This window comes from Sturnira hondurensis, unplaced genomic scaffold (assembly GCF_014824575.4).
Source record: "Sturnira hondurensis isolate 20B ecotype Veracruz unplaced genomic scaffold, ASM1482457v3 Scaffold0008196, whole genome shotgun sequence".
Taxonomy (NCBI): Eukaryota; Metazoa; Chordata; class Mammalia; order Chiroptera; family Phyllostomidae; genus Sturnira; species Sturnira hondurensis.
Window position 1 is genome coordinate 13,343,281 of NW_028080827.1, and position 25,379 is coordinate 13,368,659.

Genomic DNA, 25,379 nt, shown 5'->3' on the forward strand with positions numbered 1-25,379 from the left:
ATTGAGCGCGGGCCTGTGAACCAGAGGATCACGGTTCGATTCTCAGTCAGGGCACATGCCTGGGTTGCAGGTGGGTTCCCTGCAGGCCAACTCCCAGCAGGGGACACACGAAAGGCAACCATACATTAATGTTTCTCTCCCTCTCCTTCCCCTCTAAAGATAAATAAATAAATAAAATCTTTTAAAAAAATTTCATATAAGTTAGGAACTTCTAAAGCTCTAATAATTTTCCTTGGCTCTTCCCTTTCCTACTCAAATACTGTTGGTTATCCCACAAAGAATCCACTGTGGTTCTAACTTTTATTAGAATTATTCTAGAATAACATACATTCTCATGAATGACCTCCGGTGTCTTGAAGACATTATTTTCTTGATAAGCCCCTTGACTCTCTTTTTGCAAGTCTGGCAGGGTAGTCTATTGGCTTTATGAAGTTCTCACCACTAGGGACTGAGCTAAGATCACCAAGCTATTTCCCATACTTCTTTTAGCTGAGCTTTGAATCACAAAAGTAGTAGAAGTCCCAGCATGATGTCTCCTTCTAAATGAGCAATCCCTTAATTAAACAGAAGTAAATAGAGGTTACAATGTGTTCTTTAATTAAATAGATGTAAATACCCAATCACTTTGCTTTCCACACACATCTATTTCATATCATCTCACTTTCCTGTCTTCCAAGTGGAAGTGGAAAATCCGAGGCTCTGTTTTGCTCAAAATCTCCCAGGTATGCCTGCCAGGCTGGGGGTTTAATCAGGAATATTTACCTACTGGTTGATAGAATTCTGTGGTTCATGTCTACTCCCCCCTTGGCATCTGTGGGCTTACACATTACTATGAGCCTGACATTACTGGGCCACCAAAGAGAAGCATGGTCCTGCCTTTTTTTATTCTTGCCATGGGAAAATCATACCTGGAGTCATGACATGAGAGATGTGATATGGGAAGGGTATCTAAAATAAAAACCTGCCCCTCAGTGTTGGGTGGCACTGGGTGACCCTCAGAGTTACAATGCCTCATGCCTGCTGCCTTTCTTTTTACCAGGTCTCAAGGTTAGGCAGATTCCTTCGGGGGACTGGGACTATAACCCACAGAATCTGTGATGGTTAATTTTATGTATCAACTTGCCCAGACTATGGTGCCCAACTGCTCAGTCAAAAACTAGTCTCAATGTTGCTGTGAGGGTATTTGATAGTTGTCTTTAACATTTGCAATCAGTGGGCTTTAAATAAAGGACATTGTCCTCCATAATGTGGGTGGGTCTCATTCAAACAAGTGAAGACTTCAAGAGCAAAAACTGAAGTTTCCAGAAGAGGGAATTCTGCCCCAAGACTGTAACAGGGAAGCCCTGTCTGAGTGTCTAGCCTGCTGGCCCACACCACACATTTCAGATTTGCCAGGTGGCCCAGTCACATGAGCTCATTCCTTAAAATAAACTTCTCTCTGTGTACACACATTCTATTGGTTCTATTTCTCTAAGACAGAATCTGCCAGAAGAAGAAGGGAACATTCTACTTCCAATTCAGAGAAAATAGCTTAATTTAACCACAGGTTGAAGCAAGCCTACTGATAGTGCCCCTTAAATAGCTCAGGTGAAAATAAGGAGTGAGGTGGAGAGGAGGGAATTGAGTCCACACCATTTAAAGTGGTGACCATATCTAAATGGCTCTCATCACCTTGCTAGTTCTGGCGAGGCCAGCAACTCGCTGTCCATGAATTGGATGGTGATCAGAGGACAACAGTGGGTTAACAACACTTTAGCTGAGTCAAACTGTTAATTGGAATAGAATCCATCTCAATTTATTCCTAGAAACAGTTCTGCTTTTCCGAGGCATTAGGAATAAATTGAGGTGGATCCTGTTTCAATTAGAATTTATGATTAAGACTATCGTTTCAGAAGGACAAGCTGAGCAAAACCACACGCATTTGAAAACCTATATGACTGAGGGGTCTTCAATAACAGGGCTACTCGCTGAGGCGAAAGTCATAACAGCCCGATCTCCCTGGTGATTTCTCCCCAGTCCCCGAATTTGCCAGCAAAGTAGCCAACATTTGAAGGTTGGGTTCAAGGAGTATTTTTCATTGAATCATAGAATTTCAGAGCTAGAAGGAGCCTTTTAAAAATGAGGGAACTATGTTCAGAGAGGAGAAGTGACTTGCTCAAGACTGAGGACGACTAGGAGAGACTGTTTCTCCCTCTTCCTGTGGAGGGATGGGTGCACCCTCTCTGCAGCCTCAAGAGTAAGATGATGAACGGAGAGTCTAAACTTCTCTCTTTGTGTGGTCCCTGCTTCATTCTCTAAAATCATTGGAGAAAAGCCAATGTGCACTTTTCACTCTTGACTAGAGAATTAGTGGAGAAAAAGACTGCCTGCTGACCCTGGCTTTTGGGTCCAGTTCCCTCATCCGAAGGGAAAATCATATGCATTAAGACCTGCATGTGCCAAGCAGTCTAATAATAATCTACCAGATATCATCAGCACGCCTACTATTTGCCTAGTATTGTGCTAAGCACTTTATGATAAGTCTTTACAACAACCCTATGAGTAGGGCCTTTTTTTATTCCCCTGTTTACACAAAGGAAATCAAGGCAGAAAGAAGTTAAGTCATTTTCCCAAAGGCACACGGAGAGGGAGGGAGTGGGATAGCCAAGGCACGAGCCCGGGCAGTGGGGGCCAGAACCGACTCACCACTGTGCCGTTCCAGGCTTCTTTCACATCCTGTCCCTGTTGCCAACTACACGCCAGCCAGCTCAGCTTCTTTCCCACTCAGTTACACACTGGCTTCTCGTCAGGCTCAGGCCTGGGCTCTGTCCCCAGCCCCGTCCTCCTTTTATGTGGATTCGTAACTGTCCCTTCTTCAGGGACTCCATCCTTGACCCCACACCAGCAGACTCATATATCTCTGTATCTAATGTATCTTCAGTCTAATACCTCTTTGTATCCCTCACACCAATATTGTACCTGGTATATATGATGCCAGAACCATGGATTTGGGGGGCTGAATACTGAATAACACATCACGGATTCACTGCTCTCTCATCCCATGTATCTGGGTGATAAATATGCCCTCGTCACTGCCACCACTAAAAAAAAAAAACTTGTCTATCTGCTCCACGATGCCAACTTTTTGCAGGAAAAATCTGAGGACATGCTACAAAATTGCAGATTTTCTCTTAACATGAGCCAACTTATTTTGGGGTTGGGTGTCTCCCCCTAAGAGGAATAATAAATCGCCACATTACTGGGAGAAATAGCCTCAGTCCGTTTTCTCACCATTGGTTGTGGTGGTGTTTCTAACCACAAAGCTGCTGGGAAGCTGGAGCTGATCATGGACTTCTGTGAGCTGACTGGAGGATAGACATTATTAAAAAGTATATATGTGTAAGTAACTAGTTAGATTAAAAGCCAAGGTAATAAATATGCAACACTCATCACTACCTATTTACTTTGCTACAGTTTACTCTACTCATATTCTTGAGGTTATTTACATCCATTGTGTCCGTGAGGTGGGTTAGACGTACTATATAATGGCACACCACTGTTTCTCTCTTCTCAGCTTTGCATTTAGTGATGTCGTGTTGGTAGCTTGGAGTTGACAGGGTGGGAGCATTTGCCAAGGGAATCAAATGCCAAGCATTTGACAGGGTGGGAGCAATTGTAGTGTTCACTACAATCCAAGCCTTATTATTATTTTTTAGGTAGCTGGTTGTTAAGCATTTACCAGCCCACCACTGCCAGTGCCCAAAGACAAACAAGATCAGTCCTGATGCCCAGAAGTTTGTAATCCAGGGACAGACACGAGAGGGGGAGAGAGTTAAGTGTGCTCCAAGGCAGGACGGCGTGCCTGGAATAGAGCAATGGACAGCATCCAGAAAGAGGTGGCTCGAATCCGATTCATTCGAATCAGCTTCAGAAGCAGGGCATAAGATCCGATTCTGCTAAGAAAAGGTTCATACAGGAAACTCAGAACATCTGTTTTGCCACCTAACTAATTTGGGGGATTTGTATTAATTAATTACTCAAAAAGATCTTTATATAGGTGCCAAGTTTCAGTCTGTGATCAATTCATACGCCTGCCTTAAGGTGAGGTGCTCAGCTTTTCCTTCTGCCAGACAGAGATCAATACTTACAGGTCAGACTCTCTAAATCTATCACAGCGCTTGGATGACCTCCAAAGGTGGGTGCTGAGAACCAGGCACTCGGAGTGGTGAATAATAACTTGGCCTGAACATTACTGGAACTCAGTAATGTGTGTATTGATTTTTCTCCAAAAGATTTACCAATTCAAAGCAGTATATTCCAAAACCAAGATAAGATATTAATATTATTAAAATGCACTGGACTCACTTTTGTGATTATAAAAGCCAAGAAACTGTTAAAAAAATTTTAAAAGATGGGTTGGGGGCTCTAGGCCAACCAAGCTTCTAGGGATGACATAGTCACTGGTCTCCGAGCCTTGGGGTCAGAGAGAGTACTTCGTTCTTTTCCCACCACAGTCTTCATGGGGTTATCATGGTGGCTTTGTTAAATGTAAACAGTTCTATTCCAATTTAACTTATATCTGTTTGTAGCACTTACTTAAAAAAAAAGTCAGCCATTTTCACCTTTTAAATTATAGCTACGCACCTAGGTGTACAGAGGGTGGGGCAAAAGTAGGTTTATGGTTGCGAGTATGCAAAACAGTTTATTTCTGTTTTTTTGTTTAACAGTTTATTTCTGTTATTATTTATTTATTATTGTAATATTTTCCATTGCAACAGCTATAAACCTACTTTTGTCCCACCCTGTATATATGAATGAATCAGAGAGTGAAGGAAAAGATATTAAAGGGACAAGTGAAGAATGGGATGGAATATAAGGAGGGAGGAAATGTAAGGGGGGAAGATAGAGGGAGGGAAAGAAAGAAAGAGAGTGAGGAGGGAGAGGAAGAGAGAGCAATGGAAGGAGAGGTGGAAATAGTGGAAGAGGCTTGCAAGATGAGAAGAATTCCTGAGAGAAAAAGAGGAAAGAGAAGGAAAGAGGATGGAAGGGGACTTTGGGTAAAGGTGCAGGAAAAGGAGGAAGAGAGGAGCAGTGAACTCAGGTTTGGCAGGAACACTGGTCTGGATTTGAATCCCAGCTCTTCCACCTGCAGCAACGGCTATTCCAGTCCCGGCTTTGGTTTTCTATCTGTAAAATGGGGATACGAAAAACCTACATTTCAGGGTTTTAAGGGAATTGGGTGAGCACAGATGTGTAAAGAGCAGTCCCTGCTTGTCCTCTTAGAAAATGTCATGCCAGGGTGTCTGGCGCAGGTGTGGTTTGTGATCTCTTTTGAAGAACGATTTCTTCACCCAAGCACTCACCCACCTTAAAAGACAGCGCCCTATGTGGGCACCAGGGCACTTCCACCGGAGAGTGAGGCAAGTGTTGCTGCGGTTCCACCCGCCAGTCGTCCGCGCACCGTGGCGGCGCAGGCGGCCACCAATGAACTTTCCACAAAGACAGTTTGCTTCACACGGAGCTCAATCCATAACCTTTACGGGTCTCTGTAGAGTCATTAGGACCATTAGGCTGTGGACTCAGCACTGCTTTAGCTCTTAAGTTAATACAACCGAGACTTTTTTACTTTCCTATTGGGAAAGAGCATGTGCAATTTTAGTGATTTCTTAGATCATTCCATAAGTAAATCAAATATTCTTTCAAGCCCAGTTATCAAAATTGTGTCCTTTGATACCACGTCTTCCATCAAACTACAGTAATCCAGATCAACACATTTTAAACCTCTGCTAGCTCCTCATGTTATCCCTACTAGATAGAGTAATTAAATTTGGACTTTTTTTACAAGTCGTACTCAATAAATCTGAATAAATTAACAACGCATTACTAAGACTGCTACATTAAATTTGCATAGTGCATTTAATGAATATGCAACTGCAAGTGAAAAGGTCTGCTACTGCGAACCTTCTACATTAGCATAACTACTTCCAGCATGTTTCTTAAATAATGCACTCATTTGCACATCACTGACTTGGCTAATTCTAACTTCAGTCAGGGTAGCCTTGTAATTAAGACTCTTGCTTTAATTTTTAATGAAGTTTATGTTACATCAATCCTGACAGTAATGAGGGGACATGGAAACAAAAAGGCTGCTAATAATTAAATTCACAAACCAGTTTGAGGGATAATAATTCCTGAGGAGAAATTACATGACTAATTATTAATTAAATATTCATACTATTGCACAGCCATCTCACTTAACGGCTCTTCTTGTTGGTAATAACATTGAGATGTGGACGCCTTTTGCCAGCCATTCTGAGTTTAAGGTCTCTGGTTAATTTGAGTGCACCATTAATCAATATGACACAAAAGATAAAATTGTTTTAATTGGCATCATTTTATTGTGTCTAAATATTACTACAGTTGGTTTAGTTTGTGGAGAATTAATCTAGTTTAGTCAGTCCCTGTTTTATGGAAACATAAATCTAGTTTATATCCATAAACATGTAATGGCAGGACAACTTGACCTTTTTTTTGTAGCATTACTGTTTACATATAATTACACCAACTCTTTAAAAGGTTATTTAATAGCTTTGCATTCATCACAGTAAAATGAAAAACACGCAATATTATTTAACTCCAGCGTGTTCTGAGTAGGTCTCTGAGACCCCCCTTTAGCCCCGCCGAAAAGTAAGCAGTATTAATGTGTGGGTTTTTAGGAAACGTATGAGAGCTTTCTTGGATAAGAAATCTGTGTACAAACAGATTTACATGTTTGGGTCTGGATCTTTGAATGTCTAATTCATAACTGAGTTGGGGTCTGGTGAGGAAGAAAATATTTCCCATTATCGGAACATCCCACTGCAGGAAAACGTGTGGGTGGAGGTTTGACGAGTCTCAAATTAGAAATGGCAAAAATTTCCCAACAAAATCCAGTAAACAAATATTACAAGACCAGAGAAATTACCATGATGAAGCCTAATTGGCTGCAATATTTACTGCAGACACACTTTTTTTCTTGTTCTCTCTCCATTTCTAAGTGGTACTTAGTTATCTGCCTTTATATAGAGAAAGTCCCCACCTGTGGGCAACTTTAGCAAGGGCAAGAAGGGATCTACTATATTTAAATGGATAACATTACTCATTAAATTAAAACGGGTCGTGACATTTGTTTAAAGCGGTGATGAATTCCGAACAAGATACTTCATGGAAACTGTTATGCATATTATAAAATTAAATAGATACAGAAAAGGACTTTTGTTTTTGGTCCTGCAGGGGCAGTTGGAAATTCTGGAACCAGGGCAAACATTTCATTTCATTTTTCTAATAACTCAACCTAGTGGATTCGTCCAAGTGATCCAAGTGTATGACCATAAACCATGCAGGCATTCCCTTCAGCCCCTCTTGTCACTTTACTTCCAACTGACAGCCTCGCAGGGCGTTATTACTGGGCCCGATGCGTATCCATCGTTCCCTTTGACCAAATCTTAAAAATCTTTTTAACTTTTCTTTTTTATCTACTCTCTTAAACTAACACCTGAAGGCAATTTGAAAAGACCACTCACTGTGAGTTTATTGGCGCATGTCCACGTAAGGATGTCACAATAAGCCCTGGGTGCCTAGTTTTGTTTTTGATTCCTTCACTTGAGGAAATCCTTTGGTGTGAGAAACCCTACTGGAGTAGCAGGAAGTCCTGCCAAGTGGGTAAAGTGGAGACCACAGAAGTGACCAGCCTTGCAGGCAGAACTCTGGGGTGGTGTTTGTTCTGGAGGAACCTGCAGAGCCCTGCCTCTTTCTCCTTTCATTGATGGGTGGGTGCATGCTGTACCTGTCTTAGGTGCAGTAGGTGGAGGAAGCCATCCAGCACCATGGAGACCAGCTGACCACAGGAACCCTACTATCTCCTTTTAGGGAAGATATTTGACACTCAGTCGGAGTGTCAAAAAAGGTAGGACTTGGAAGCCAAACACTCCTCAGCTCTATTCTCCCTTGGCCTTAATGACTTCATCCCTCTGAAAACTAGTGTCCTTTTCTGGATGGGGATGCCTGTGCCTCCCTGGCAGGTTGTTGTGAGAGTCAGTCAGGCCTGCAAGGGCTGTTTAGCATCGTGCGGGGCTCATGAGAGACCAGAGCAAAACACCCAAGGATTGTTATCATAATCAGTTCTCCCTAGGAGGGTTGTCAGAAATTTGATGGTTGGAGAGTCACTCCTTGGGGAGGAACACCCCTGCCTCAAGGCTTCTTAAAAATGCAAATTGTGTACACCACAAAAAGGGACAGCAGAGAAAGTCTCCATTAGTCACCAAAGCTTTTGTGTTAGTTAACGTACCTGCTCCCCTTTCTCTGTAACTGGGGCCAATAAGACAATACCAGACAGGTGAGTTCGAGCAGAAGAGTGTGTTTAAGAGCAGTTTAATCACCAAGGTACAACATAAAGAACCTCAAGGAAAAAACCTCCCCGGTGGATGAGGATTTCAAAGTTCTTGGGCGTTAGTCCTGCGAAATGCTAAGTATTTTTTTCCCATGAGTTTACCTTTTAAAATGATCACTATTAGGGTCATGATGGTATGTATATATACCAATTTTTCTAGAGCAGCTTAATTTCAGCTACTCTGTCTCATACCTATCAAAGCTTGGCAGTTGGGGGAAGAGGTAGTCTTGGTCATAAATTGTCCCCACCCAAATGTTTGTTTTGTGATGAACTTCAGAAAGAAAGAGCAGACTGTCCCAGTAAATATTTCGTTAGTGTCATCAGATCTTTCATTAGTGTCATCAGATCTTTGTCTTAAATACCGCCTACCAAAGGATAGAGCTCTTTCTTCCACCTGTCTTTACACTCCATGACACACTGTCCAAGAAAGCACCATGTGGACCCCTGCCTGTAGCTAGGCCAGGTTGGAGTCGCTTGAGGAAAATTCCTAGTGTCTGGCTCTCTCTGGCCCTTGCAGTGAAACCTCGATTTTGAGTTGTGTGATTTGGAGAGCCTGTCTGACCTCTCCAGGCCTCACCGCAAACTCCTAGGATGATACTGAAGATCAAGTGACATGTGTATGAAAAGGCTCAGGAGCACAGTGACTGTACATAGGCTCCCTCTTCCCTACCCCAGAATCAAGCCAACAATCTCCTTAGGGCCTAACGACTTATTGCCAGACAAGGGATTGCATGTGGATTTAAAAGTCCTGAATCTGGCCCTGGGTGGTGTGGCTGTGTGGATTGAGCACCAGCCTGTGAATTGAGGGGTTGCTGTTCCCAGTCAGGGCACAGACCTGGGTTGCAGGCCAAGTCCCCAGGTCAGGGCGCGCAGGAGACAACTGATAATGTTTCTCTCACACATCACTGCTTCTCTCTTTCTCCCTCCCTTCTCCGCTCTCTAAAAATAAATAAATAAAATAAAACCTTTAAAAGTTCTGGATCTGGTTCTATAACATGACGTTTACCACGGTTTCTTCCTCCCACACCCTGACCAAGCATCCCAGATTTTTGAAGACAACCCTTATTTCAACTCGGTGGTGCAACAGTCTGTCTAAACTGTCACAAGGGTTAAGTGACTTAGTGTTTGTAAAACAGCAGTGTCTGATACATAGCAGGGGTAAATAAAAATTTAAAGACCCTGTTATAATGGTTAAAAGCCTAACCCCTGCAAACCTATTCTTTCCCGTTTCGTACCCCTCCTTCCTCTGCCCATCTTATGCTATTATCACTAAATGGCAGCTGCACATGCAACTTCTCACTGCCGTGCCTTTGCAAAATGATGTTTCCTTTGTCTTTAATCACTTTCTTTTTATACTGGACCACCTATAGAACTCTTATTCATCCTTAAACCCCAACTAAACAACTATTTCTACCGAGTCTTTCCCCACGCCCCCCCTCGCTCATCAGTTTCTTCTCTGTGCTCCCACTATAATATACTCACATTTCCATCATCCTTTGCACACCACCCACAGACCATCTACTTACACTTACTGTGATTGACCTTCACATCCCCAGCTCCTGCTACACTGCAGGCTATATTAGCACTCCTCAGGTATTTACTGAATAAATTGAATTCGTGTGACAAATAACAATTCTGTGACTTTATTTATAAACCTGAAGATCAGAGTTTCAATATACATTTCATAGTAATGCAGTATTTAATAAACAAAGCTCTTTTTCCTTCTTTTTCAGGAAGATAATGGCAACAAGAGGAGAATAGAGAAGGGAAAGTGGAATGAAGATGGAAAGAGGCGGGGAAGAAAGTGATGTGTGAATTACAAATGGCAATTTCCTATGTGTTATGATCAACACAGAACTATTCCTTGGTATTATCAATGGTTATTCGGTAACAAATCCAAAATTTCTGCCTGAATTTTAATTAAAAGAGCCGCTAAGTGCCCAAAGTCAGTTGGCACATATGTACAGTTTTTTTCACAGTTGTAAAAATTGTCTGTCATGTTGAGAATCACCTGAATCAAACCTTGTTTGCAGGCAGAAATATTGACACCCTTCCCCCTTAATCCAAGAACCAGAGGTTGCTTGGTGTGAAAGCAAACAACTGGGAACATTCATAAGTCAAAAGGCACAGCTATCTGCAAAGCATGAATAGGCAGGCTTTGTCCAAAGTAACTTACCACCCCCCACCATCTCCTGAGCACCTACAGTGCGGCCAACACAGGAAGTACGGAGCCAGCAACTGCCCCTCTTTATGAAGGGGTGTGGGTGCAGAGAGAGGATGTGCGAAGTCAGTGAGTAGTACTGCTGGAAGTTTAGAAGGAGGAGGGAAAATCAGTGTGGGCTAGCATGCTCCTTTTCATCCTTTTCCCCCTAAACACTGACTGGCTTCCTTGGCTAGGTTCTGGGCCCTCTCTTCTGCTGGGGGTGGTTGTTTATAGTGGCTAAGAGCTCAGACTCCAGTCACTTTCATTGGTTCAAGTCCCAGCTTTTCCCCTGATGGGCATAGATGATCGATCAGTTTGTCTCAGTGACTCCTGTCTAGAAGAGTAATATGTTTAGTAAAGCATCATTTCAAATGAGAGTATCATTCGTATTCCTTTGAATATGAGAATAGAGAAAGGGTGGTAGAACACAAATCATGTGTTAACACTGATTATCTGGGTGAGGTGGAAATTAAGAAGATTGTTAATATTTTCATTATTCACCTTAATATTGTAAAAAATCTAATAAAATAAAAAGAACAAGAGCTTGATGAGTTGATGCCTCTTCTCTTTCTTACATTTTTGAGAGGTTGAAGAAAAAATAAGAGTAGTAGTCTAGTAAAATGAAGCTAGAGGGGAATTAGTATCAAGGATTTTCTACAATAAGTGTGTATCACTTCAGTAATGAGAAACAAAATAAAATTAAAGAAGAAGGAAAATTTTCTCTGCCACCAAATGGTGCTATTCTCTAGGCTGGTGCTTATTTTTAAATCCTTACATATTATAATAGTTACACTCTTTCATTAAAAGAAATCTGTAAAACCCACAGCCATGTAAAAGAAGGTAATTCTCCCATGTTGGTATCACCCAAAGGCAATCACTGTTGGTACTGGAATGTGTTTCCTTCCTGATTTTTTTTTCTGCATCCATGGTTTTGATAATAATACTGTGAAGGTATATTGTGACTGTTGACTCCTGTTTTTTGGCCTGCTGTCCTTTCTAGATACCCTCAGTCCTTCTGGGGAATGGTAAGAACAGTGAGAGAAATCCACCCAACAGGCCATGACAATTGCTACAACCCTACCAGCTCTTTTTTTCTCCAAGAGAGAAGGGAGAGGAGGGAGAGAGAGAAGGAGAGAAACACTGATAGGTTGCCCTTTGTATGCACCCTGACTGGGGACCAAAGCTGCAACCTAGGTATGTGTCCTGACCGGGAATTGAACCTGTGACCTTTTGGTTTATGGGAAGACATCTAACCAGCTGAGCCACACACTGGCCAGGGCAACCTCACCCGCTTTTGCAGAAGGGGCTTAGAAGGTGCTTTCCAGGTGACAATTACACTGGTATGCCCAGGTGAGATGGTGTGGAGAGGAAAGTATTTGATTTTTTTGCAATGAAGCCAGGGAAGAAACAAAAGACCTGCCATCTCCTGGCACAAGAGCACGCTCTCTTTTTCACAGTTATAAATTGTCTATCATGATATTGAAGACTGTTCTCACATTCTTCCTGGGACCTTCTCCCAACGTGTCATTACCTCTTATGACTATTCACCAAATTTACATGTGGAATTTCTCATCATAATGGAGCTGTCTCATTGTCAAAGCCACTGGGCATAAGGAGTGCTCAATGCAGCCTACATGGACTTGGTAACCCCACCTAGGCACACTCCCACTCTGTTCTTGGCCTCCTTATTCCTGCAGTCAAAACACTACAAACTATTCCAACTTCCTTTACCTCTCCTTGATTTAATTCTTTGAATATCTACTAACCTTTTCCTCCTATGGTACAATAAGCTCCTACTCTGATTACTCCCTCTGGCCAGTACTGTCCACCCAATGCTGTCCTCCTTTCTCTCCTCACAATAACAGAAGCACTGTTTATTTTATTTCATAGTCTTGGTACCACCATTCATAATGGCTATACGATGCTGGATAGACTATGTCATAACTAAACATCCTTTCCTTGGTTGAACACATGGATTTTTCCTATTCATCACTACTGAAAATGATTCTATAATAAACACCTTGGAGTGTGAAACCTTTTTAAACTTCTAATACTTTTCCCTTAGAATAGAGTCCATGTACTGATTTTGACATTTTATCGTCATGGAAAAAAATGATCCTTCATTAAAAGCCAAGCATTCCTCACATATATTCGTGAACATGTTAGACTCTTTTGTGAGGGGTAACAGAAATTATTTCCTTTCAGTTAAAGGATCTTTTCTCTTCTTTGTCCTTCTTACCTTACTTGCTCCTCAGAATCTACTTGGAAATTAACACAAAAACCACCAAAACATAAGCTTTGGGTAGGGCGTGGTCAGTGCTGCCAATTTGAGCAACAACATTAGGGGCAAATTACTTTACATCTTTACCAAGTCCCTCCCTTGTCTCCAAGATCCCATCCAGTGCTAAAGGTCTTGAATTCTTAAACCTGTGTGTATTTGTGCTGCTATGACACAGCCCTCCCTCGAGCGTACCCCTTTCTGCCATCATAATTAGCAACAGAATGTTCAAAGTGTTATAACTAAATAATTAATTAAATGGCAAATTCTACTCTCAAGAGAAGCATTTGGACAAATGCTTTGTCATACACAGGTTCCTATACTTCTTTTACTTGGTAAGATAAAGTTGCAAAGGGTTTTCTATGAAGCTGATGATGCTTACTTTCACAAGGATGACAACTCTTTTTTCCATTGTTATTATTATTATTTTACAAATATAATTCTATACCCTACAAAGTTTAGGGTTAAATTCTCAGAATGAATGGTCCTGTCTTTGGTAGTGTTAGTTTTTTAGAGTCAGAGATCACAGTTTTTGCCCATTTTGCAAGTGATGACAACAATAATAGTTTCTAATTGCCTAGTATTTTATCATTTGAAAAGCACTTCTATATGTTATACTATTTATTCTTCCATACAAGTCCGTGAGTTAACTAGTATATGTGTGCCTATCCTTATGGAGGAGAAAACTGATACTCCAGATCTATTTACCTACCTAAGACATGACAGCCAGAAGTCCTAGATTTGGATCCAATGAGTAGAGATTCAGTGTTCTCTTTTCTTTTCTAAAAAAACATTTATTTATTTTTTAGAGATAGGAGAAGGGAGGGAGAAAGACAGGAAGGGACACACTGATGTAAGGGAGAAACCTCTATTGATTGCCTCTTATGTAAGTGCCCCAACCAACCAGGACCAAAGCTACAACTTAGGTAAGTGCCCTGACTGGGAATCGAACCAGAGACCCTTTACTTTGCAGGATAACATCCAACCAACTGAGCCACACTGGTCAGTGGTCCAGTGCTCTTTTTTGGTGACATAGACCTACCTGGAAAGCAACCAAATATATTAAGTGAACTGGATAAACTGAGGTTTATAAACCTCAGAAGTCTCACAAAATGATATTCTAATACAGAGAAACTTATGGTTCTGGCCAAGATTCATCAGAAAACACTCCTGCTTCACTCCGTTAAAAGCCAAACTATATAATAAGGAAGACAAGCATAATTCACCTAACTAATGTAAAATTACCTATTGAGAATTCACTGTGCTACTATGCATTAAACACATTAAGTAAATGATTATCTCAACTAATCTTTATAAAACAGGTCTTTGATAAAAAAAACAATACTATTCCTATTTTACAGATAAGCAAACAGATTGAAGAGGTTAGTAATTTGCCTGAATCACAGAACAAGAGGTTGTAGAAACAAGGTTTAAACCTGGGTCTGTTCAATTTGATAGCTGGAGTTTACACACATGTCTCCACATTGCCTCCCCAGTCTCTCACGACTCCAAATCATATCTCAGGATCAAATGGCAAAATAGAGTATTCTCTGATTAGGGTTGTAGATGGGTTGGGAAAGGGTAGTAGACAACACACTGCTCTTATTATACAGCTGACTCCTTGCTCACTATTACCACTAGGTTCCTTCAACACCTATGGAGACAAGACAGGTGACTGTACTCTCCAGGGCAAGTCAATCTGCTACTTTGACCAACTGCGACAATTAAAAATGTCTCACTGTTCTCATCTTCCAGTCAAGAATGAGGCATGGGTAAACATGGCTCACCTTTTGGCACAACCATAGCAAAAATTACAACTAAAATGCAAAACAACTATCTCCCAGAATCATCAGAAAATTGAGCTGCATGGAAGTCTGACAACCAAGGAATTAAAGAAGTCACATTCATCCAGATGGGTAGGAGGGGAGGAGATATGGAGATACAGAATGGACAGTCCCACACCATGTGTGATGGATAAAAATCGGAGGAGAAATCTCAGGAGTGAGGGATCCCAGCCTCACACCAGACCACCCGGCCCAGAGTTCCAGTGCCAGAAAGAGTCCCCATAACTTCTGTTTGTAAAAACCATTGAGGGTTGGGGTAGTGGAGGAGATTGTGGTTTCTCAGGAGTTTCCTTCTAAAGGGCCCCAAGCAGATGTAAGACTTATTCAGATTCACTCCCTCAGGGCTCCAGCACCAGGGCAGCAGCTAGAGGAACACCATTGGCACATAGGGAGAAACCAAAGTGTCTGGTATCAGAGTGAGTGCAAGGGGACCACTTCCTCCTGGACAAAAACCCCAGAGGCCAGGCAGTGGCCATTGTCCCATTTCTGAGCCCTCCCTCGCACAGAGCCACAGGGCAGCAGCACCATATTGGAGTCTCCATCAACCTAGTTCACACAGGTTGCCTCACCCTGGAGATTACCTAAGGCTCTGCCCACCCAGCTTATGGGTGCACTTTTCAACAATAGGCCACAATACTAAGTTGGGAAGTCAAAGCAGCTCTAAGTAAAACATAGAAACAAACACAGGAAGGCTGCCAAAATGAGGAGACAAAGAAATATGGCCCAAATGGAAGAACAGAACAAAACTCCAGAAAAAGAGGTAAACAAAATGGAGATGAGCAATCTATCAGATGCAGAATTCAAAACACAGGTTACTAGGATGCTCAAGGAACTCACTGAATATTTCAACAGCATAAAAAAGACCCAGGCAGAAATGAAAGTTGCACCAAGTGAAATTAAAAAGATTTACAGGGAATCAACAATGCAGTGGATGAAGCTGAGAATCAAATCAATGATTTGGAACATAAGGAAGAGAAAAAGTTCATTCAGAACAGCAGAAAGAAAAAGAATTCAATAAATGAAGATGAACTGACCCAGGAGTTTGAAGATTGAACTGACCCAATGAAGATTGACCCAGGAGCCTCTGGGTCAACTTCAAATGTACCACTATTCACATCATAGGGGTACCAGAAGGAGAAGGGGAGAGGCAAGAAATTGAAAACTTAATTGAAAAAATAATGAAAGGAAACTTCTGTAATTTGGTGGAGGAAATAGACATACAAGTCCAGGATGTACACAGAGTCCTAAAAAAGATGGACCCAAAGAGGACCACGCCAAGACACATTATGATGCGGCAATAAAACTGCCACAGGTTACAGATAAAGAGAGAATCTTAAAAACAGAAAGAGAAAAGTAGAGTGTTACCTACAGGGGAGTTCCCATAAGATTGTCAGCTGATTTCTCAAAAGAAACTTTGTAGCCTAGAATGAACTGGCAAGAAGTATTCAAAGTGATGAAAAGCAAGAAACTACAACCTAGATTACTCTATTCAGCAAAGCTATCATTCAGAATTGAAAAGCAGATAAAGTGCTTCCCAGAGAAGGTAAATCTAAAGGAGTTCATCATCACCAAACCATTATTACATGAAATGTTAAAGGGACTTATTTAAGAAAAAGAAAAGATCAAAACTATGAACATTAAAATGGCAATCAATTCAGAGCTACCAACAATTCAATCTAAAACACAAACTAAGCAAACAAGAAGAACAGAAATAGCCCTGGCTGGTGTGTCTCTGTGGATTGAGCATGGGCCTGTAAGCCAGAGGGTTGTTGGTTCGACTCCTAGTCAGGGCACATGCCCGGGTAGTGGTCCAGGTCCCCAGTTTGGGGTATGTAAGAGGTAACCACATATTGATGTTTCTCTCCCTCTCTTTCTCCTTCCCTTCCCCTCTCTCTAAAAAAATAATAATAAATAAAATCTCTAAAGAGAGAAGAAGAACAGAAACAGAATCATAGATATGGAGCTCATTCGGATGGTTACCAGTTGGGAGGGGAAAGGGGAGAATGGAGGAAATGTGGTGAGATTACGAAGTACAAATTGGTAGGTTCAGAATAAGCAGGGAAATGTTAAGAACAATATAGGAAATGGAGTAGCCAAAGAACCTACATGCATGACCCGCAAACATGAACTAAGGGGGCGATTGTCAGAGGAAATGGGGTATACCGGGTGGAGGGGGGCAAAGGGGGAAAACTGGGACAGCTGTAATAGCACAATCAGTGATCTATATTATCATTAATATCTGTAAATACAAAGCCTCCCTTACACTGGGTTGCACCTCAGCTGCTGTTGGTCCCACCTCCTGATTCTGGTTTTAGCTCTGAGCTTTAAGGCTCCATAGAAAAGCCTAACATCTCATGTAACAAGCCATTTAGAGATAAGCATAGCATGTGCTTTGAGTCTGCTTTTCTTGAGAATAAAATACAGTTTTTAAGCTATCTCTCCAATGACATGATTTGAACATCACTGCCCTGGTGAATATACTTGTTTTATTTATTTATTTTCTGTTTTCTCAGCACAAGCTTTATTTTTTAAAATTATTTTACTGTTGTTCAAGTACGGTGGTCTGCATTTTTCCCCCTACCACACAGACTTTACTATTATTCTTGAGATAAAATTCACAAAACATAAAATTTACCACTGCAACCCATTGGAAGTGCATAATTCCGTGGTTTCAGTACATTCACAGCGTTGAGCCACCATGGCCACCGTCTGATCCAGAAAACTTTCCTCGTGCCAGAGAGAAGCCCTGGTCTTGTTAGCGGTCGGTCCCGGTTTCTCTCCTTCTGCTCTCTGGCAACTATTCTGACCTATTTTCTGTGACCCTGGAGTTGCCTGTCTGGATATTTTATATCACTGGGGTTACAGTATATGTAGCCTTTTGTGTATGGCTTCTTTCACGTAGCATAATGTTTTCTGGGTTTACCCATGTCCTAGCATGTGTCAGTATTTCATGCCTTTTACAGGGTGGGGCAAAAGGAGATTTACTGTTGTGAGCACTCAAAACAGAGTTCATTCGTGTATTCTTATTTATGCACTATAATATTATTTTCCATTTGAACAGCTGTAGTTGTACTTTTGGCACAGCCTGTGTGGATGAAAATGTTCCGTTGCGCAGATAGGCTGCATTTTGTTTATCCGAACCTCAGCTGATGGACGTTTAAGTTGCTCCCACTATATGGCTATTATGAATAATGCAGCTATGAACATGTGTATACACGTATTTGTGTGAACATATGTTTTCCATTCTCTTGGATATATACTTTGTTTGAAACTGAACATAACTCTGTAGACACGATCAGCCTAGAGAAGAACAGGATCACTTCTTCCCTTCCTCTAAGCTACCCCCTAGCTCTCTTGCCCCACATACTGTTCGGTTATATTGACTCAGCAATCTACAAAAGACCCTGATATCCATGTCACACAAGGTGCTAATGAGTTATGTGCCCCCAACTGCTGTGCTTGTACAAATGTCTTTTTCAGATCATATGCATACATAACCCCTTAATTTTCCCTATGTCACTTTATCTTGTGTGAAGTAGACTTGGGCCCCAAACTCTAAGCTGTTAAAGAGTCTAAGGTAGTTTCGTTCAGGTCATTGTAGAGAAATCTGTTTCAACCTTTGTAATAGCCACATCATGGTCTCTAGAACTAACAAGTCTCAACTAATGAAGCACTGCCTTATGGACAGACAAACACGAGCGTGCTGTTTCTGATTTGTTTGGGCATTGGGAGCGGTGCTACAAAAAATTGTATGTGTGCACATATCCTTACCTATTAGTGTTTTATTTTGGAAAAAAATAGTCTTAAAAGGAGCAGTGCTGGGATAGAGGATCTGCCATTGTCATCCTAATAGGTATGACCTAATTATTTTACAAAAAAGTTGTAACAGTTCACAGTTATGCTGTCAATGTATGGGGTCGTGGGAAGAGCTAGAGGTAGGTTTTTTAAAAACAGGAGAGTAAAATAAAGTTAGGAGTAAAACAAGTCTTTGGATTTTTATATGTGGCACATATATTGCTTTGATAAGCAGGAAAGGGGTTTTCAAAAGTGAAAAATTCTCTCTTAAAGCTTTTTGATGATAAGCCTGACTAAATAATCGTCTCCTCCTCTGCTCCCCTGAAGTATTTACTGTTTGCAACACCATGCATCCCACTCCTGAGGCGATTAATCACAGAGGACCAGACCGCCAACCCTCTACTGTTATTACGAGCTGTTGTTACTCAGGGCTCTCACTTCCAGCCACATCTTAAAGACTGAGGAGCTCTGGCTTGGAGTCCAGCTCACCAGGGCTCAGATTCCAGTCATCCACCCACTCAGCAAGTGTGTGGCTTTGAGGCACTACTTAGAAGCTCTGAGTTTCAGTTTCTCCATCTGTAAAATAGGTATAATGTTGCTTTACTTGCAAGTTTTCAAAATTACTAACATAATATATTATGTAACAATATACATTCTGTAAAGCCCCTGGAAGAGTGCTCGGCACTACTGGTTAGCTAATAATTTGTATTATATACTATCACCACAGATAGTCATAACCATCGTTGATTGAATGCTTATGTGCCAGGTATTCTGGAAAGTACTTTGCATGTATTATCTTGTTTTAAAAAATAATTTTATTTATTTATTTTTAGACAGAAGGGAAGGGAGGGAGAAAGAGAGGAAAACATCGATGTGTGGTTATCTCTCACACACCCCCACCGGGGATCTGACTGCAACCCAGGCATGTGTCCCAATTGGGAATTGAACCAGTGACAATTTGGTTCACATGTTAGCACTCAATCCACTGAGCCACACAAGCCAGGGCTACATGTATTATCTTAAAACTGTAAGTCATACATTATCCATTCAAATAATAATTTCAAATTAAGACAGGTACTACTACAGCCTATATTTTATAGATGAGAGAAGGAGCATCAGAGAGGTAAAGTAACTTCTGTAAGGTCTTACAGCTAGTAAGTGTCAGAATAGGAACTGGAACCTAGGTCTAACTAGGTTTCACTCAATGAATTGCAATTATCATAGGCACTGCTAATATTGCCGATTGCCTTAATTTACACAGCTTCAGCCTGGAGACTTAATGGAACCTCAGGGGGCTATGGGAAGAATGGATGAGTGAAGGGGCTAACCCCATTTTATGCTGTGACCAGCATCCATGTCCCAGGGGGCTAGAGCAGCCTAGGTAGGCAGCAGACCGCTCCAGAGTCCAGCCACAGGGTGGAGAGGTCAGGTGTCAGAGCCTGTGACTGGTGATCGTGTCTGAAATGCCAGGAGCTGGCAGTGTGATTGTGCCGGGAGATGACTGGCTGACCAGAGGGGGCCCACACCACTCGTAGGGATGGAGGAGGGCCTCAGTGAGGCAGCTCCTTCTCAGGTAAGAGGGGTTTGGGAAGGCTTGTGCTTGTGATGGGACTTCAGGTCCTCTGGGCTTCGTGTGCAAATCAGGAACAGGATAAAACTCAGCAGGGAAGGTGTGGTCACAGTGGGCCTGAGAGTGCAAAGTTGGCGAGGACCACCATGGAGCCCTGAGGACTCACCCTGCAGATTCACAGCCTGGGGACCCCCACACCCCGCAGATTCACAGCCTGAGGACCCCCCAACATCCTGCAGAGGCACTTGGTGTTGCTTAGCCACTAGCCCTCAGGTCTCCGTGCCTGTTGTGAAGGTAAATTGGGTGGAAGGAACCTGTGTTCATTTGGTGGATTCAAAGTCGACATCAACCTTAGCCGTGATTAGCTCCAGAGAATATGCTGACATCTCAGACTTTGGTTTTCTTGCCCTGTGTCTTCTGTTCTGGCAGAAATTTTTGCCTTTATCCTAAAACTTTGTTCTAGCTCTTGATTCAAAAGAATAAAATTAAAACCAAGCAACATGTCATGTATCCCAGATGGACAGCAAGGACGAGTCTCTTAGGTCAAGTTTCTCAACAGCCATTCTGCCTGTGATCTCTGCACCAATTCCAGTACTTTCCTGACCTCACTTTCTCGCTTCCTCTCCTCTTAGGGTTCAGAGAACTGCAGCATGTGAACCCCAGTGTGTGTCTGTCTGTAAAGCATTCACTTACAGAGCTCTTCCAACCATTATCCAAAAATATGTTCGTGTGTTTGGCCGGAGAATATTTTTCAGACTGAAATTTACACTCAACAGTAGGTATCACAGGAAGCCTGTTGAAACTTCCAGTGTAGAAGCTCAGAAATTCTCATGAGCATGAGACCGAACTCAGGCAACAGCGCTCCTTTGGATCCACCACTGAAGGGTTCAGGGAGAATAATTAGAACAAGAGAGATAATAACTTCCAAAATTAAACCAATTCCAGCTCTCTTCAAAAGTTTTCATTAAACGCTGGAGAAACAGCATCCGGTTAGGTGGCAGAAGTCATGAGTTGAAATCCTTTCCCAGATACTCGCTAGCTGTGTGGCTTGGGGCAGTTTGGCAGCTCTTTCTGTGCCTCTGTTTCTTTATTGGACAAGTGGCATATCTGAAACCTCCTGGCATCCTTGGGTGGATCAATGCGATGATGTCCTTAAAAGCCACAAAGCTGTTGTCTGCCTCACAGCTGAGAACACTCTCTTCCCTTTGACAGAGTTGTGTTTTAACTAGCTTTCAAGATACGACATTTGTCACCGCTTTTGAATGGGCCACTTGGTAGAGGAAGACTCCAAACTAGGACCCTTGTGTGGCTCTGCCGATCCCTGGGTTGTTCCTGGAAAGCCATCCTCCTCTCTGCATCTCAGTTTTCTCATCTGAGAGCCCTCGTCTCTCTCAATCTGTGATTCGGGGTGTAACTTTCACATCAGTAGCCCCCCTTTGTGAGCTGTCTGAACCAGTGATGAGGCAGCAGTATGTCTTTCTCTATATTAGCAGATTAGATACCTAGCTAGCTGGTGGGTCTGACTCAGATACTTCCCTTCCTGCTCTGCTCTGTGCTTTCCAAGGTGCGATCTCACTGACATCTCATAAGGACCTTGTGAGTTTGGTTAGGCAGATATGACTGACTGGCTTCATTTGATAGATAATGAAAATGAAGCCCTGGGGAGCGTTCAGAGGTTTATACAGATCTCCCAGGTAGTTAGACGAGTTCTCTGAACTCTGGAAGGTTGTGACTATGCCAGGAATCAGTGGAGCCAGAGATCCACTTCTCACCACTTCCCACACCCTCCTTTGTCGGAGCCACCGTCACCTCTTGCCTGGGTGTTGCCATAGCTTCAGAACTAGTCTCACTACTACTCACACCCTTGCCCCACAAACGGTGGCTTCTTAATCCGAAGCCACTGTGATGCTCGAAAAAGGTAAGTCAGATCATGTTTCTTTTTTGTTAAGACCCCCTCCAAGGGCTCCTACCCGTACTCATTGTCAATCCTTGCACTGGCCCCTGGCCCCGTATCTGATCTCCCTGTTTGGAGCTGTCTGATAGACTCTGCTCCAAACCCAGTAAGTAGTCTTCTTTTTGGTCCTTGCACATGGTAGGCATCCTCAGGACCTTTGCACTGCAGTTCCTTTGGCCTGAAATGGCTTCGTTCAAATATCTGTCTGCCCTGTCATTTCCCCACTTCCTTCAAGCTTCTGCTCAAATCATCACCGAATTAGACAAGTCTTTTCCTGACCACCTGTATGAAATCCTTCTGACTTTCACCCCACCCCACAGCACTTAATAACCTGCGAACATACATTGTTCACCTTTTAAATGCTTATTCTTCACTGTTTATTTCCTCTTCTAGAACATATGCTTTCCGAGGGCAGGGGTGTTTGGTGATACAATGCAAGTGCTTAGAACTGTTGGGCACACAGTAAGTGTAGGATAAATACTTGCTAAATGAATGGATGAACCAAAACAGGGTACAGAAATATGGCCTGAAAAATATCCAAGAACAAGTCATAAAAATTATCCACTTGCCAAGCTAAAGGAACCAGCTATGAGAAAAGATGGGGGGTTAGCAGAGCTGCAGGGTGGGGTTTATTCACTCCCCAAAGGTGGCACAGGCTTTATCCACAGGGGGGTCCTTTCCTAACCAAAATCACAGTGTTCTTAGGAGGATTCCATGAGATCACACCATGGAAAGCATAGAGCAGGAAGGAAAACACCTATGAGTCGGACCCACCAGCAAGGTATCTAATCTGCTGATACAGAGAAAGAAATACTACCGTCTCATCATTGGTTGAGACAGTTTCCCCTGCAGCATAGGGTTCAGCAATTGTGAACTGAACCCTGCAGTAGCTTCCTGAACCCTGTCAAATCAAGACAGGGTTGCATTCAAAATGGAGAAGGTTCAGAGTAGCTCAGGGTCTCCTCACACATGTGTATCTCTGTACTTTTGCATGTACTTCTCCTTGGCTTTCAATGCCCTCTTCCTGTACATCCTCAGCTTTCTACCTGGTGAACTTCCTCCTATTCAGCCTCCAAAGCCAACTCTAACCAGGCTTTTCCTGACCCCTCAGGCAGAATCAGCTGATTCCCTATCTCTACTTGCCACTTTGTATTATAGTTGTTAGTCCGTAATATTCTTCATTCTTCCTCAATAAAGTGTGACTGCCAGGGCCACACTTTCAGTGCTCTGCCCAGGACAGTCCTGGGCAAAACAGGACAATTGGTCCCCCTAAGTAAGTGTGGGCTCCCTAAGGGATCCTGCATTACTTTTGTCTTCCCAGACTAATGACACGGGGAGCATAAAAGATTTAGTTCAATGGAAAATGCACAAGTGTACACTCTAGTTTGTAGGGCTTGGACTGTGCTCTCTTTGAGCTTCTTGAAGATGAGGTCTGTATAGCCCAGAAAACAAGGAGAACTATCAGCAATGAACAAACCTATGAGAAACAGAAAGTTTCTGTTTCATGCTTGCCCAGCAGACTGGTAGGCCCTGAAGGACACGGCCTTAATATATGCAAACCAGATACAATGGCGAGTCTCAGCCTTTAATGTCTCGAGGCTCAAAGTGTGGCCCATGGACCAGATGCAGCTGCAGTACCTGGGAACTTGCTAGAAATGCAGAATTTCAGGCCCTACCCTAAACCTACTGAATCAGGATCTGCTTCTTAAGAAGATCCCCAGCTGATTCACAGACACAGCAAGAATTGAAAAGCTTTAGGGCACATCAGAAACACCTGAGGATCAATGCCAGCCTCACCCCCTGCAAACACAGATGTGGCAGGTAATGGTGATTCACAGGCAAGGTTGAAAACTGCTAGAAGCATCTTCATAATGCTTGGACCACATGTATGGTTTTTCATGGACAAGCCTTTAAAATCAGTATTTTCAATAAATTTTTCAGGGGATTCTTATATATATTAAAGTCTATAAACTCCTGTCTCAGAAAAAAGAATGATCTAGAAGGAATGATAGAAGTGCTCTTACTTTTTAAAATCTGTCTAGAATTTCTTCACTAAAGCCTAAAGAGACATTTGTAACTTTAGTGTCTTGGAGAGCCCATCTCTCCTATTTTCAATCCATGCAGCTTAGATAGGACTGGCCCATCCAGAATTAAGCATGTGACCTGGGCCTGACCAACAGAAGGTTTCTTCCCCCTGCTCACTGGGATTGCTTCAAGGTTGGGCACAGGACTCAAAGTTTGTCAGTGAGATCGGCTCTATGTCTAGAATGATTGGGAAATGTGCAGATGTGCACTCCAGAGATCTGAGGCAGGTGGAGTGGGGAGGCGGAGCGCCCTGCCCATCACAGAGTGATGGGAACCCCCCGACTTGTGTTGATTCTGTGCTTTAAAGCTGACTGGGCCTCATCCCGACGTTAGGTCTTACAGTCATGGACCACATAACAATAGTTGGGTCAAGGAGGGACTGAATATACACAATAGTGGCCCCATAAGATTATAAAGGAGCTGAAAACTTCCTGTCACTTCTCCTGTTTTGTGCCAGCTCAGTCCATCATCACAATGGGCTACACAGGCCTGGGGCTGTACCTGGGCCAGTGGGCTCCCAGAAGACATCCACCTTTCTATCATTAAGATCGAAAGACACTCTTCAGCGAGAAGGATTAGGAAACTTTGAAGGAAAAAAAGAGCTTGTTACTTACAGACCCTGGAGCTGATAGGCAGTAGAGTGAGAGCTAATATGCCTGGGCCTGGGTTCTGCTTTTATTAAGTTCAGGGGTGGGGCTTAGAGCTTCACTGGCTCACTCTCTATGGGTGAATTGAAAACACAAGGGCAGGAATTTAGAACATTGGAAGAGAAGAGAACAAGTAGCCCAAATGGTCATTTATGAAAATCATGGTTTCCTTATAGCCTCAGGGCAGAGATGCGGCCTGGCTCTTCATCCATCCCTGCCGCTGGCAAGGTGTTCATTCCAGCCAGCCTTCCTAGAAGTGGATGGCTCCCCAGTCAGAGCTTAAGGTGGCATAAACAAAGCAACAAACAACAAGTGCTGTGGAGTAAAGGGGACCCTAGTTCACTGTTAGTGGGACTGCAGACTGGTACAAACACTATGGAAAACAATATGGAATTTTCTAAGAAAACTAAAAATGAATCTGCCTTTTGACCCAGCAATTCCACTGCTAGGATTATATCCTAAGAACTCTGAAACACTAATCCAAAGAACATATGCACCCCAATGTTCATAGCAGCACAATTTACAACAGCCAAATGTTGGAAGCAACCTAGGTGCCCGTCAGTAAATGAATGGATCCAAAAATTATGTTACATTTG